General features: G+C 42.9%; 1 protein-coding gene and 1 pseudogene across 6 annotated transcripts in view; both read left to right on the top strand.

The window, feature by feature from the left end:
• The first annotated feature begins 439 nt into the window (after nt 1-439).
• SLC4A5 (solute carrier family 4 member 5) overlaps nt 440-12,996 on the top strand; it is a 121,724-nt gene continuing 109,167 nt past the window's right edge. For 2 of the 6 annotated variants that reach the window (XM_077134612.1, XM_077134617.1), the window contains exon 1: nt 440-512. The gene's annotated coding sequence lies outside the window, so the exon portion shown is untranslated. Of the gene's footprint in view, nt 513-9,278; nt 9,322-10,837; nt 10,917-11,692; nt 11,974-12,996 lie in introns of those variants that run through there. The other 4 variants (XM_077134615.1, XM_077134616.1, XM_077134613.1 and 1 more) reach the window with 4 other exon arrangements.
• LOC143661603 (uncharacterized protein C14orf119 homolog) lies at nt 1,149-2,738 on the top strand (annotated as a pseudogene).

Genomic DNA, 12,996 nt, shown 5'->3' with positions numbered 1-12,996 from the left:
TTATCCATATCCTTCTTTGAAGAGTCAGGGTTTGGGGTGTGCAGAGCTCGGGAGATGGTGGAATGTAGAATGCCCTCTTTAATCCTAAACCCATTGAGGAGAGAGGCCAATAGTCCAACTTCTATCCCAAGGATTGTCTATTTTACAGGAGCGGATTCTTCCCGGGTAAATGCCACGACTCTGTTGTGCCTTGGACAAGCTGAACAGGCAAGTAATGAGCCTCCCTAGGACAAGCTGATTAGATAAGCCAATGGGAACCATGGAAGACTGCAGACTTAGATTAAAAAAACCTAAACTGAATGTTACTTTTACAGTGTCTATGAACAGACAAAGACTTTTTGGTTTTAAAATAGTTGGTTGGTGAGACAATGGAGGAGGGGCTACTTTAATAGCAGAGGTAGAAAAAAGGAGAGGTGGGTGGGTTCAATTGCAAGGCCCACCCTAAAGGGATTGGATTCAAGGGCTCAGGAGCAGCCGCCCAGGAGCAAGGGCCCGGGGCCACTGCACGGGGGGTGAGTAGAGTGGATTTTAAATATATGGAGCTACAGGTTGGTTGTAGGTTCTGGTTTGGGGATCTGTGTGAACAAAGCAAGGAGTCTAAGCAAGAATCCCCAGGCCACTGGGGAGATTAGTTCCCACGTTTCTAGGACTCTTGGAGACTGGTTGGCTTTCCAAAGAAGGATCACACAGCCCTTGAGGGAATTCTAACTTAGAAGCCCAGAGCCTTTAACTTTGTGGACATCTGTCCTTGAGAAAGGCTGTTTTACCCTCCTTCCAAGTAGGCGTTCTGGGATTTGGAACTTAGCCATGAGCTCATGAGCTGAGGCAGGTTCGCAGGAGGGCCCCAAATACCCACTGTCCATGCTTTTTCTCCCCTACCCCACAATTCATTTTGATTGGACCAGTCATCTTTTGCCATCCATTGAAAGTACTCAGTAAGTGTCTTACATTGCTTGACTGAATGCCTGCCTATGCTCTCTCTAGTCTAGTTTATCTTCCCAGAGAGGTGGTAATTAAACATTTAGATTTAATAATGTAGACACTCAAATGACATCCTTTTTTCAACCTCCCACTGCACTGTGAACTGAGAGGGTGGCCATGTCACCAAAGGAGATGGTTTAGCTGCAATGATGTTGTCACAAGAAGCAGAAAGTAGAGTGCGTTCTCCAATGTAACTCTTCCCCAAGCCAGAATCAACCGGTCTTGGGTCTTCTTTTCTCAGCCTGCATCTGTAGAAAAGTTTGCTTCTTGATCTACTTATAGTCTCTTTCTCTATCTCAAAAGTTAGGCTCTGTGTGGTTCTTCTGCTAATTTGTTCTGTCAGTCCTCATTATTTGGATGGTTTTATATGACCCTGAGGACAAAAGCTCCTTTTGACTCTTACTCGAAAATGGATTCAGAAAAAAAAAAATGGATTCAGGAGGAAACGTTGATGTGGCAGTGATCGTTGGAGTCTAAGGACTCTTGTGACAGTTTCTGGGTGTCCTCTGAGAGGAGACAGGAGGATGCCACTGGATTCATCTTCCTCTTTGCTGCTTCTGTCCTTCCCTTCTCCCTTACCCTCAATACCAGACAGCACTGCTAACACTTCCCCTCCCCCAATGTCTTACATCACTTCCCAGGAGATGACATGTATTCTGCACTGGTTTGCCAGTTGGTTAGATCCCCTGTGTGAACATTTCCTATAGGACTCAGTAGCTGAGGCAGTGCCAGCAAAATTACAGCCACTGCTGGATGGTCTGGAGCAACTTAATGTGTCTGGGGCAAACAGACCACTTTGCATCTTAAGTGCCAGCTATGTCTTCAGGATCAGTGGTTTCGAGGTTGGGCCAAGGAGTTGCTCAATGAATTTGTCAAGCAACTGGAGGTCAGTGAACCAGAATTTGTGACAAAGTTTTACCAAGCAGTGGCTGCAACAGCTGGAAAGGACGGTGTCATGGTTAGGGACAGGTGTCAACTTGGCCAAGTTGTGGTACCTGTTCATCTGATTGGGCAAGCGCTGGCCTGTCTGTTGCAGTGAGGACATTTCATAGGATTAGGTCATGATCCCGTCAGCTACATCCACAGCTGATTCCATTTGTAATCAGCCAAAGGGGAGTGTCTTCTGCAATTAGTGATGCTAAATCCAATCATGGGAAGCCTTTTAAGGAGGACTCAGAGGAGACAGGTTGCATTCCTGCTTTGGCTGGTGAGCCTCTCCTGTGGAGTTCATCCAGGCCATCCATTGGAGTCATCGGCTGCGCAGCCTGCCCTGTGGATTTTGGACTCTGCGTTCCTATGGTCACGTGAGACACTTTCATAAATTTTATATTTGCAAGTGTTCCCTGTTGATTCTGTTTCTCTAGAGAACCCTAACTAATACAGACGGATAGGCTTTAAAAATCAAAGAAAAGACAACCACAGCTGATGGAGTTGAGGCCATGACCTTACAATGAAAACTCAATTCAGATGTGCCACTTAAGATCTGGATATGGTAACTCGATCATCTGACTGAATTAGAGCATGGCTATTTTAAAGTTAATAGCAAATCAACTGAACTCCTATTGTATATGTTTTCCACCTAAGAAAATCCAGATCATCAGTGTGTCTCTTAGCTTGCTGCTTTCCAAGAAATGTTAAACACCCAAGAATGTGATGGCTTCTTTTGCAATGCTAAACAAAAAGAGCCAAAGTATTGTAATGCAAGTTTTGTGCTGCCACTGACCCATGAGTGATATAGAGTAGAACCCTCCTATCCCAGCAGCAAGAGAATAAAGGTAATAAAATGTCATGTTTTTATAGTTTAGTTTGATTCAGATGCTGGTTTCACCCTCTTTACCAGATTCTGGTATAACTGTGTGACATCCCAACCACTAGCTTTTCCAGTGATGATTTACTAAAATTAAGGAAAATCTGGAGAGTGAGATAATTAGTTCTCCCTCCTCCACTGATGTTTGTTGAGTCCAAATAATGACATTTTCTAAAGCATATATGATATCTTTAGTGTTCCTATCCTCTAACTTTGCTCTGCAATAATATGAAAACCCTTTACAGATAGGAGGGTTTTTTTTTTTTTTGTACCAAAAGAAAGAAATGGATTTTCAGAACTGTTAAAAAAAAAAAAAAAAAAAGAGGATTCAGCTTGGTTTGAGGTCTAGTGGAGCAAGGCAATGCTCCTTTCTGGTATCATAGCTGGGAAGTTGAATCTGGAGTGCCCTCCCTTTTTGTCTTCGCCTTCCTCTCCTTAATCCAGACCAAGAGCAGCCATAACAGAGAAATGGAAAATACCATCCACACCATCTTCATTTCTGCTCCTCTTATCCTAAGTCCAGGCAAACTGCAGCATCATTTTATACTGTCTTCCTAGAATGCCCGCTCCCTCTTTAGGAACAGTCCATTCAACTCAACCAGTATTATTTATTCACCTGCTTTTGCCAGGCCTGGTGTGAGCACAGTCATAGCACAATCCTGTCTAATGTGGGGTAATCCCTGTTGGTGAGCAATTCAATCAGCAGATGTTTCAGCGCTGGGCTTTGGCACAGTATAAGGATAAATAGCACATGTACCCTGCCCTTGGGAACCTTACAGATATGTATGTAAAATAACAATTGAAGACAGTAGTATTTAACTAATGGTTCCTTTGAACAAGCATGACTCATGGGGCAAAATCAGAAAGCAGCTATTCTCTTAAATTTATTCTGTGGAGCTAGATCTTGCTTTGACCCTGGATGAAATTTAGGCAAGTCGTATGATTGTTCTGGCTACTCTTGGACTCAGACTCATTTCAGTAATTATAATGTACAGTCCCATATAATAATCCAAACTTTAATCTTGATTTAAAGTTGAGGCCTCTTCCCATCCCCAGCCTGGGACTACTGAAGAAGGGCCCATGATGGGTAGTGGTCTGGATGGGGAGTCCTTGGTTTCTATTTTTCCTCCCTGATTAACTAACAGGGCTTTCTGATTCCTCTGATTTTTCACCTGGAGAGGATTGTCCCCGAGGTGAGGGGGCAGGAAAATTCAAACATTTTTTATCTCCAGCCTCACCAGGGTCCTCAGTGGAACTTGGTGATTCTTTTATATATCTCTGGTCTGAACCCTCTAATAGTCCCCTCAAAGGCTAAGTGTTCCTGCCCCTTTCGGAATCTCTCCCCAACTCACATCTCTCTTACCTTCAGCAAGTGCTGTTGTCTCTCATGGAGAAGGTCTGCCTTGCCAGGTGGAAATTTCCTTTGCTTCTGCAGGTCATCTCTTCCCTTCCGTTTTCTCCCCTGTCTTGGATGAAGCTGCCCTACCACTATGGTCCTGGTTCAGACTTTTCACTTCTGCTCTGTATGATGAATTCCCGGCCCCCCCCCCCCCCCCCCGCACCAAAAGCAGTTGGCAGAACAGAGTAGGTTCACCTAGCATGGAAAATGCCAGTATTTAGAGACCAAGTCCTCTTTTTTGGAAAGGGGCATTCTTTATTGTGACTTATACAATACAGTTCCTTGTAATTAATTTCTACATTTAACATGACCCTTATAAAATTAATAAAGGAGTATTATTATTATTAAAGTTATTTAATTATATTTGAATAGGGCATACATCTTTAGGGTGTATCATATAAAAGGTTCAAGAAGCTGTACAGTGCTCCTGCTCCCCTGCCTCTCAGCCCCCCACCCCCCCAGGAAGCATTTCCACTATCAGTTCCTTGTGCCCCTTTCTGGGAGAGACCGTGCACCCAGAGACACACTTCACACACAAATGGCGGCCAACCCTGAGCATGCTCCTACGCCCTGCTTTCTCTCCACTTAGACATTTTTCTAAAATATCCTTCCACAGCACTATTTAAAGAGAGTTTGCCTTCATTCTATTTAAAGCTTCATGGTTTTCCAATGTACAGACAACTTTTTAAGAAAAATCAGTCCTCTATTAATGGACATTAGGTAGCTTCCAGTGTTTTTGTTTGTTTATTAGAGAAGTGGCAGGTTTACAGAAAAATCATGCATAAAATACAGGGTCCCATATACTACTTTATTGCATGGGTGTGGTACATTTGTTACAATTTTACAATTGATGAAAGCATATTTTTATAATTGTGCTATTTACTATATAGTCCCTGATTTAATTTGGGGGTCACTGTTTTTGTTTGCATTGTACAGTTCCATGAATTTTTTAAAAAATGTATTCTAGTTACACATATACAACCTAAGATTTCCTCTTTTAGCTTCATTCAAATATGTAATTCAGTGCCGTTAAGTATATTCATATTGTTGTGCTACCATCATCATCATCCATTACCAAAACTTTCCCATCATTTCAGATAGAAGACCTGTACATTTTAAACCTTAACTCCCTATTCCTTACCCCCACCCTGTCCCTTGGTAACTTATATTCTAGATTCTGACTCTATGAGTTTGCTTATTCTAATTATTTCATATCAGAGAGAACATACAATATTCGTCCTTTTGCGTCTGGCTTATTTCACTCACCATGATGTTGTCGAGGTTTATCCATGTTGTCCAATGTAATAGGACTTAATTCCTTTTTATGTCTGAATAATATTCTATTGTCGGTATATACCACATTCTGTTTACTCATTCATTGGTTGAAGGACATTTGGGTTGCTTCCATCTCTTGGCAATTGTGAATAATGCCCTGATGAAGATCAGTTAGCAAATATCTGAGTCCCTGCTTTCAGTTCTTTTGGGTGTATTCCTAGAAGTGGAGTTGTCAGGTCATTTGGTAATTCTATACTTAACTTTCTGAGGAACAAGCGACTGTCTTCCACAGTGGCTGCACCGTTTCATATTCAGATCCCTACAAGCAAGGAATGTTGTTCCTATTTCTCCACATCCTCTCCAACACTTGTAATTTTTAGAACAGTAGCTATTCTAGTGACTGTGTAGTGATATCCCATAGTTGTTTTGATTTGCATTTCCCTGATGGTTAGTGATGTTGACCATCATTTCATCTGCTTCGTGGCCATTTGCATATCTCCTTTAGAGAAATGTGTATTCGAGTCTTTTGCCCATTTTTAAATTGGGTCGTTTATCTTTTTGTTGTTGATTTGAAGGACTTCTTTATATATTCTGGATATTAAACTCTTTTTTGGATGTGGTTTCCAAGTATTTTCTCCCATTGTGTAGCGTGTCATTTTACTTCCATGATAAAGTCCTTTGATGCACAAAAGTTTTAACTTTTTTAATGGAAAATTTTTTTATTTTTTATTTTTATTAGAAAGTTTGTGGCTTTACAGAACAATCATGCATAAAAAACAAGGTTCCCAGACACCACCCCACCACCAACACCTTGCACTGGTGTGGCGTATTTATTTCAGTTGATGGTAGCATGTTTTTATAATTGTACTATTAACTATATATGGCCTGTGGTTTAACTTAGGGTTCACTGTTGTGTAGGGTAATTCCATCGATTTTTTTAAAAAACATTTTTTTGTTACCATATATACCATCTAATATTTCCCCTTTTAATCACATTCAGATGTATATTTCAGTGCTGTTAAATGCATTCACAATGCTGTGCTACCATCACCACCCTCCATTACCAAAACATTTCCAACATTTCATTTAGGAACTTTCTATGTTTTAAGCCTTAACTTCCCATTTCCTAGTCCCAACTTGCCCCCTGGTAAGAGTTTGTTTATTCTAATTGTTTCACATCAGTGAAATTATGCAATATTTGTCCTTTTGTGTCTGGCCTATTTCACTCAACATGATGTCTTCCACGTTCATTGACGTTGTCACGTGTATGAGGATTTCATTCCTTTTTACTGAATAATATTCCATTGCGTGTATATACTGCATTTTATTGATCCATTCATTAGTTGTTAGATGCTTGGGTTGTGTCCATCTTTTGGTGGTTCTGAATAATGTTGCTGTGAACATTAGTGTACAAGTTTTCAATTTTGATGCATTTTCATTTATTTATTTTTTCTTTTGTTGCTTGGGCTTTGGGTATAAAACCTACTTAACTGTTGCCGAACACAAGTTTCTGAAGATGCTTCCCTAGTTTTCTTCCAGAAGTTTTATAGTTCTGGCTCTTATATTTAACTCTTTGATCCATTTTGAGTTGATTTTTGTATAGGGTTTGAGGTAGGGATGTTTCCAATGTTTTGCTGCATGAAACATTTACTGAGCACTTATGATATGCCAGGTCCTCTTTTAAATCCTTTATGTATTATATGATTTAATCCCACACTGACCCTCTGTATAAGTACAGGGAAGTGAGTAACTATCCGAAATTAAATGTATATCTTTGTCCACAGGTGTGAGGATATCTTCAAGATCACTTTCTAGACAAAGAATTGACACTGCCAAAAGCTATGTGCATTTTAAAGTTTTATAGATCTTGCCAAAGTGGTGCCTCATCTGCATCCTCACCAGCCAGTTTATATTTGAGGACCTTTTTTTCCCTTGGGTTTGACAACAAATTGCCCAAGGCCATGTGATCTCCTGCACTTAACCAATGCCCAACCCCATCCTTCCTACATGCTAATGAAAACTGAGAGAGTTGCTTTAAAGATTCATTGAGAAAATGCTTGTGAATCCCTCAGCCCAGAGCCTGGCACATAATAAAAGCTCAATAAATCCTAAGCTATTATTTTAGCCATGATTACTTAGTCATTCTCATCCAAACGCCTTTGGGAATGTATTTAAAATCTATATAATTTTCAGAATATTTAGCATTCAGTCTTGCCATTTAGGAATATGTTTTAGAATTCTGTGTTTCTTAGGAGGGTTTTATCATATAAGTTTTATATGTCATGTATTTTTAGGCAAGGTCTTTTCTAGGTAAAAGGGCTTTGTCACAACTGAAAATGAAATCACTTTCCTCCACTGTATCTTTTTATCAGACAATGTTGGTATACCCGGGTTCTCACTAATGAGTCATCCGGTAACCCCCAGGAGTATCCAGAGGCTTATACTAAGACCACTTGGCTCACTTGGTGGCAAGGAACGAGGCACAGGGTGGGAGTAGCTTTCCAGGGTCTCTCAGGCTGACCAAGGTAGGCAGAGCACTCTTCTGTGGCTAGGAGGAAGTCAAACCTGGGGGCAGGGAGGGAAGGCAGCAGCCTTAGCTGAATGCCCGCTGGGCCAGTCTGAAGTCATAAACCCCAAGTTCCTCTGTGGCCTCAATGATTCCCAGTCACATTTACCAAACGGCGGCACCAGTGGCAGCTTTACCAAGGGTCAAGTTTGTCTCCTTGGAGGTCTGGCTTACTTAAGTACAGCGGGATGGCTGTAAGCAAAGCTCCGTTCTTCTGGTGGGCACAGTATCATCTGTGGTGCCCCTACCATGGTCGGTTTTCTGCCTGCTTCCCCCCTGCACCTCCAGGGGGCAGCAGAGAGCAGGCACAGACAAGAGACATTGCCCAGCGCCTGCAGCGGGCTCTTGATTCCCAAGTGGTGCCGGTGGCCACTCTATTTCTGTCAGCTGCCAGGAATAACACTTGTCCCCCTCCCACCTTCTCAGAATAGATATGTCGTGAGCTTAGTTAATACAAAATATTTCCTTTGTGCCAGGCATCAATCTAAGGATCTTATATACATTAATCCAATCAGTTCTCCCAACAACCCTGGTGGTAGACATGATTATTATTCCCATTTTTCAGTTGGATACGTTGAAGTAAAATAAATTAAAAAAACAAAAAGATAGGTAACCTGCCCAAGATCCCTCAAGTAATGGAGCCAGAATCTGAACCCCATCAGTTATCAGCCAGGCTTAATTGTATGAATATACATCAGTAGACATGACAAGTCCCTGCTGTTGTAGAGGAACAGACAGTAAATGAATAAGCAAATAAATACACATATGATTTTGGATAGTAATGCAGGCCATGTAGAAAAATAGAGTTAAGGGCTATAGAGGGGAATTTTAGATGGTTAGGGAAGGCCTTCCTGGTCACATGAGGGTGCAAGACATGTAGAAGGCTGGGGAAACAGCAGGTGCAAAGGTCCTGAGGTGGGACTGAGTTTGGGATGCTAGAGGACCAGCAAGAGATTCAGTGTAGCTGGTGCTGTGTGAGCTAAAGTCTACGCTGTTGGTGGCCATAGGTCAATGCAGGGAATAGGGACTAGATAGAGAAGGGGAAGGGATGGGACCCATCCAGAACCTAACCTGAGCCTGGCCTCTTAGGAGTTCACAGCTTCCCATTAAGATGTCCCTCTGCTTTTTATACCCTCCTGCAGAGTCCTGGTATCATCACAGAATGTTTCCTCCTTAACCCTGGATACAGTTCAAAACCAGTTAAAGCAGACAAGAATCTGGGGTAGCCAGTCTTAATACCACCTGCCAAAGCTGAGAACAAACAGTCTGGAAGCCCAAAATTGCACATACTGAGTGAGTCCTGCCCAGTTCGTGGGGAACTACTTGTGGGTTGAGGTTCTAGATAAGCCTTCTGAGGCTCCCAAATGAATCCTTGTCCCACCACCACAAGGATCTGAAACCTGCAGATCTCTCCAGGGTAGGAAGCTCATTCTCTCTCCATGGAGCTCTCTCCCCATGCCCAGGCCCTGTGTCAAACCTGACTAAAGCCCTGCAGAGGGGGTGTGGGGTTGAGGGGTGGTGTTCAGGTGTTGTTTGCATGAGGAAATGGAAGGGAATCTGTCCTTGTGAGCAGCTACCCTGCTTACCAGCTCTCCAAAGGAAATGGAGGCACAGAGGTTAAAAGTTGAAAGTTACTAAGAAGCTTTAGCCTCTACCTCCTTGTCAAGCCCTAGCGAAGGAAGTGGAACTACATGGAATGCACTTTTTGAATGGGTTAGAGGCAGTCCAGAGCCTAGAACTAGGGGGGCTGAATGGTCAAATCTAGGATTTCTCAACCTCAACACTCCTGATGGTTGGGGCCAGATCTTCTTTCTTGTGAAGATGTTGTCCTGTGCACTGGGGGATATTTAGAAGCATTTCTGGCATTTACACACTAGAGGCCAGTAGCACACTTCCATCCCCAGTTGTGAAAACCAAAAATGTCTCCAAACACTGCCAGATGTCCCATAGAGGGAATCATCCCCAAGGGAGAACCCCTGATTCTACTCTTTTCCTTTTCTCCCCAAGCCAATGCCTGAGTCTCAGCTGGGAAGCCCCTCAAGCATGTACTCCAGTGCTTTAATGCCAGCTGGGTGGCCCCAGCTTCTTGGCAGTAGCATAGGAGGAGGCGACAGGGAAAGGAGAGAGGTGGCCAGATCTTCTCTAAAAAATTTTGGTTCATAAAACTATGAAGAAGAGCAGGGATGGCATTGGCCATAGAGATTATGGGACTAGGTCTCCCCCTCTTTCTCTCTCTCTCTCTCTCACACACACACACATGCACACATAGACACTCACATATCTCTGCTATTCTGTGTATTGGTTTTCTTCTCTACCACTGAAGACAGGCTTTCTCTAGAGATGAGATTGTTTTTCCCAGCTACCGGTTTGAAACCCTCCAAGGAAGGGTTTTCATTGGCTTAGGTCACATGCCCATCCCTCGAACTATTGGCAGTGGCCAAAGGTGTGAGGCACTCTGCCTTTCCAGCTTTGGTCACATTTCCCTGGGCTGTTGCCGTCGGGAATTGCAATGAACAAGCCAGGGCCTTAACCTGTGTCTACTGCTCTCTCCTCTGACTACACCTTTCCTCTAGTTATTTCCTTTTCTTTTTCAGGGAAAAAAAATTCCTGAAAAAATATTCCACTTTGACTGTTTTAACTTTATCTTTCATTCGGTCTTCAACCCATTACAAACTGACATTTGACTTGAAATTTGACTGTTGATAACCCCCATCCCATGTTTATTTTGCTGAAATTAGAGTTGGGTTTCTATCACTTGCAACTAAGGAAGGTGTTTAGAAGTTTGAAGATAAGAGAAGATCCCAGAGGCGGCCAAAGGAAAGGGAATCAAGACCACAGATAGGAAAGTTAGTTTTGAAGAGCAGTAGAAACCCCTTCTTCTTCTGAAGGTAAGAGACAAGAGACAAGAAAGGTCAGAGGTATAGCTAAGTGTGCAAGAAAGAACATTGCTGAGGTTTCTGCCTGGTCACTTGTTTCTTTGAATTAGGACACCAGGCCACCTGTAGAGAGCTCAGGATGGTTAGAGAGAAGCAAGTGTTCTTGAGGAGAATGATGAAGGTCTGGGATGACCATGATAAGGAAATAGGAGAATAAAATAAATAGGAATGGTCAAAGGTGGCCCAATGGTCTATAGTACATATGAGTGCTTAAGGTTATACTACGTTTTTCACCATTAGTGCAGCAGAGAGAAGGTCAGTGGACGGGCTGGTTTAGACTAAGGGACCAGCAGGGTAAAACAAGTCATTATGGTATCAAGGGAAGAGTGGAGATGATTCATCAGGGGGTCTGGACCAGAAGGGAAAGTAACTGCAGCCAGGAGGAGCTGGTGGGTGGGAAGAAGAGGAAGGTGTTTGGAGACTGGTGGTCTTCATCAGGTTGAAAAGCAGGAAGTTGTGGTCTACTACAGGTCTCAACCTCTGGCCCAGCTCTATGAATATTTGTTTTCTTTGCTATAGGGACAAGTCCACTTAAAATCACAGAATACAGGATGTTAGAACTTAAAGGAAACTTAGAGACCATTTAGCCTAATCCCCTCCATGTAGACTCTTGGTAATTTTTCAGCATTGGGCTTTGATGTTCATAATCTTTACATTCCTTCTATGCTTGGGGTCAAATGAAAAATAGGACAGAAGTCAGAGAGCTAGAAATTAAAAGAGCCGTATAACAGATAAAGCTGGAGAATGTGGTTTAGAATGTGCAGCCACAATCGGACCTCCTAATTATTTCCCCCAGAATCAAACTTATCTGCCTGAAACTGGGAGACTGCCCTACCCTGAAGGGCAAGCGCCTGCCCCCTGGTAAATGTACACTGAAGAGAAAAGGAGAAGAGGGAAGCACAGGCCAGCCAATTCCCAGGAGAGAACCCAGAAGAATCTGTCATGACACGCCCATTTTATTTCTCCAAATTAGCCAAGCAGATGAAACACTCATCCTGCCATATGAAGAGTGAGTAAGAAGGTTGAAAACTGAGTGAAGAGTACTTTTTTCAAAACTTCAGAAAGGACAGAAGTATTTACTTTATAGGAAAAGGAAAAAGTGCTTGGAGAGAGAGCAAGCAGTTCTCCCTCACAAGCCACCATTTATTAAATACAAACTTGGCTGCAAGAAAACTGAGGGCCAGGCAGGTGAAGTGACTCTCCCAAGGTAACATAGCTGTGAGGACACAATAAGATTCTCCAGACTCCTAACACAGAGGTTTTACCATTACACGCTCAGTAATCACAGCCATTCAGGTTTATCCAAGGCCATCAGCATGGTGGTCAGTAACAAGACTGCCCACTCCATCCTTCAAGAGGTCTTCTAACCCCTTCCTCCATCCCCATTGCTGCCTCCATCTGCACCCCTACCTCCTCCATCTACGTCCTGACTACCACACTGCCACCTCCACCAACACCACCTTCACCATTACTCCTGTCTTCATGGAGTTACTAGCTTTCCCCTCCTGTTTGCAAGCAGCCTGCAGAGTCTGCTTGGGGGTAGAGACAGGTGTGAACAAATAGACTACTCAAACAGCTCTGGTCTTGAGAAGTCCCCGAGGTCTTTACCATCCAAGATCTATCCAGTTCTTAGTGACACCAGATCCCCCCTCCACCACCACCACCAAAAGATCATCTTGAAGCATTTTATACAGATTGGAATAGAGCTACATAAACGTAAGCATGCATGTTTATAAAAACTCATTGATCACAAATACAGACTGCCACAATTTCTAAGGCACCTGTAGATGTAGGTATCTGCTGGATAAGATCCATCACTGGTATCTCAGCAGTTCTCAAAACTCTCTAACGACCTAAAGGCTGAATGTAGTCAAGTGAGCTGTCATTTTGGATATCAGCCAGCCAGACTCACCCGAACACGTAACCCCAGGCCCAGGCCTCTGCAGGCTTCTGGACATGCTGCCTCCTTCTCTGCTTCCCCTTTATAAAGCTGGTGCTCCTGGGGTGGGGCTGGATCATCTGTAAGGTCCCT

The sequence above is a fragment of the Tamandua tetradactyla genome, chromosome 17 (genome assembly GCF_023851605.1).
Source record: "Tamandua tetradactyla isolate mTamTet1 chromosome 17, mTamTet1.pri, whole genome shotgun sequence".
Lineage (NCBI taxonomy): Eukaryota > Metazoa > Chordata > Mammalia > Pilosa > Myrmecophagidae > Tamandua > Tamandua tetradactyla.
This window is presented reverse-complemented; position numbering and strand designations above follow the sequence as displayed.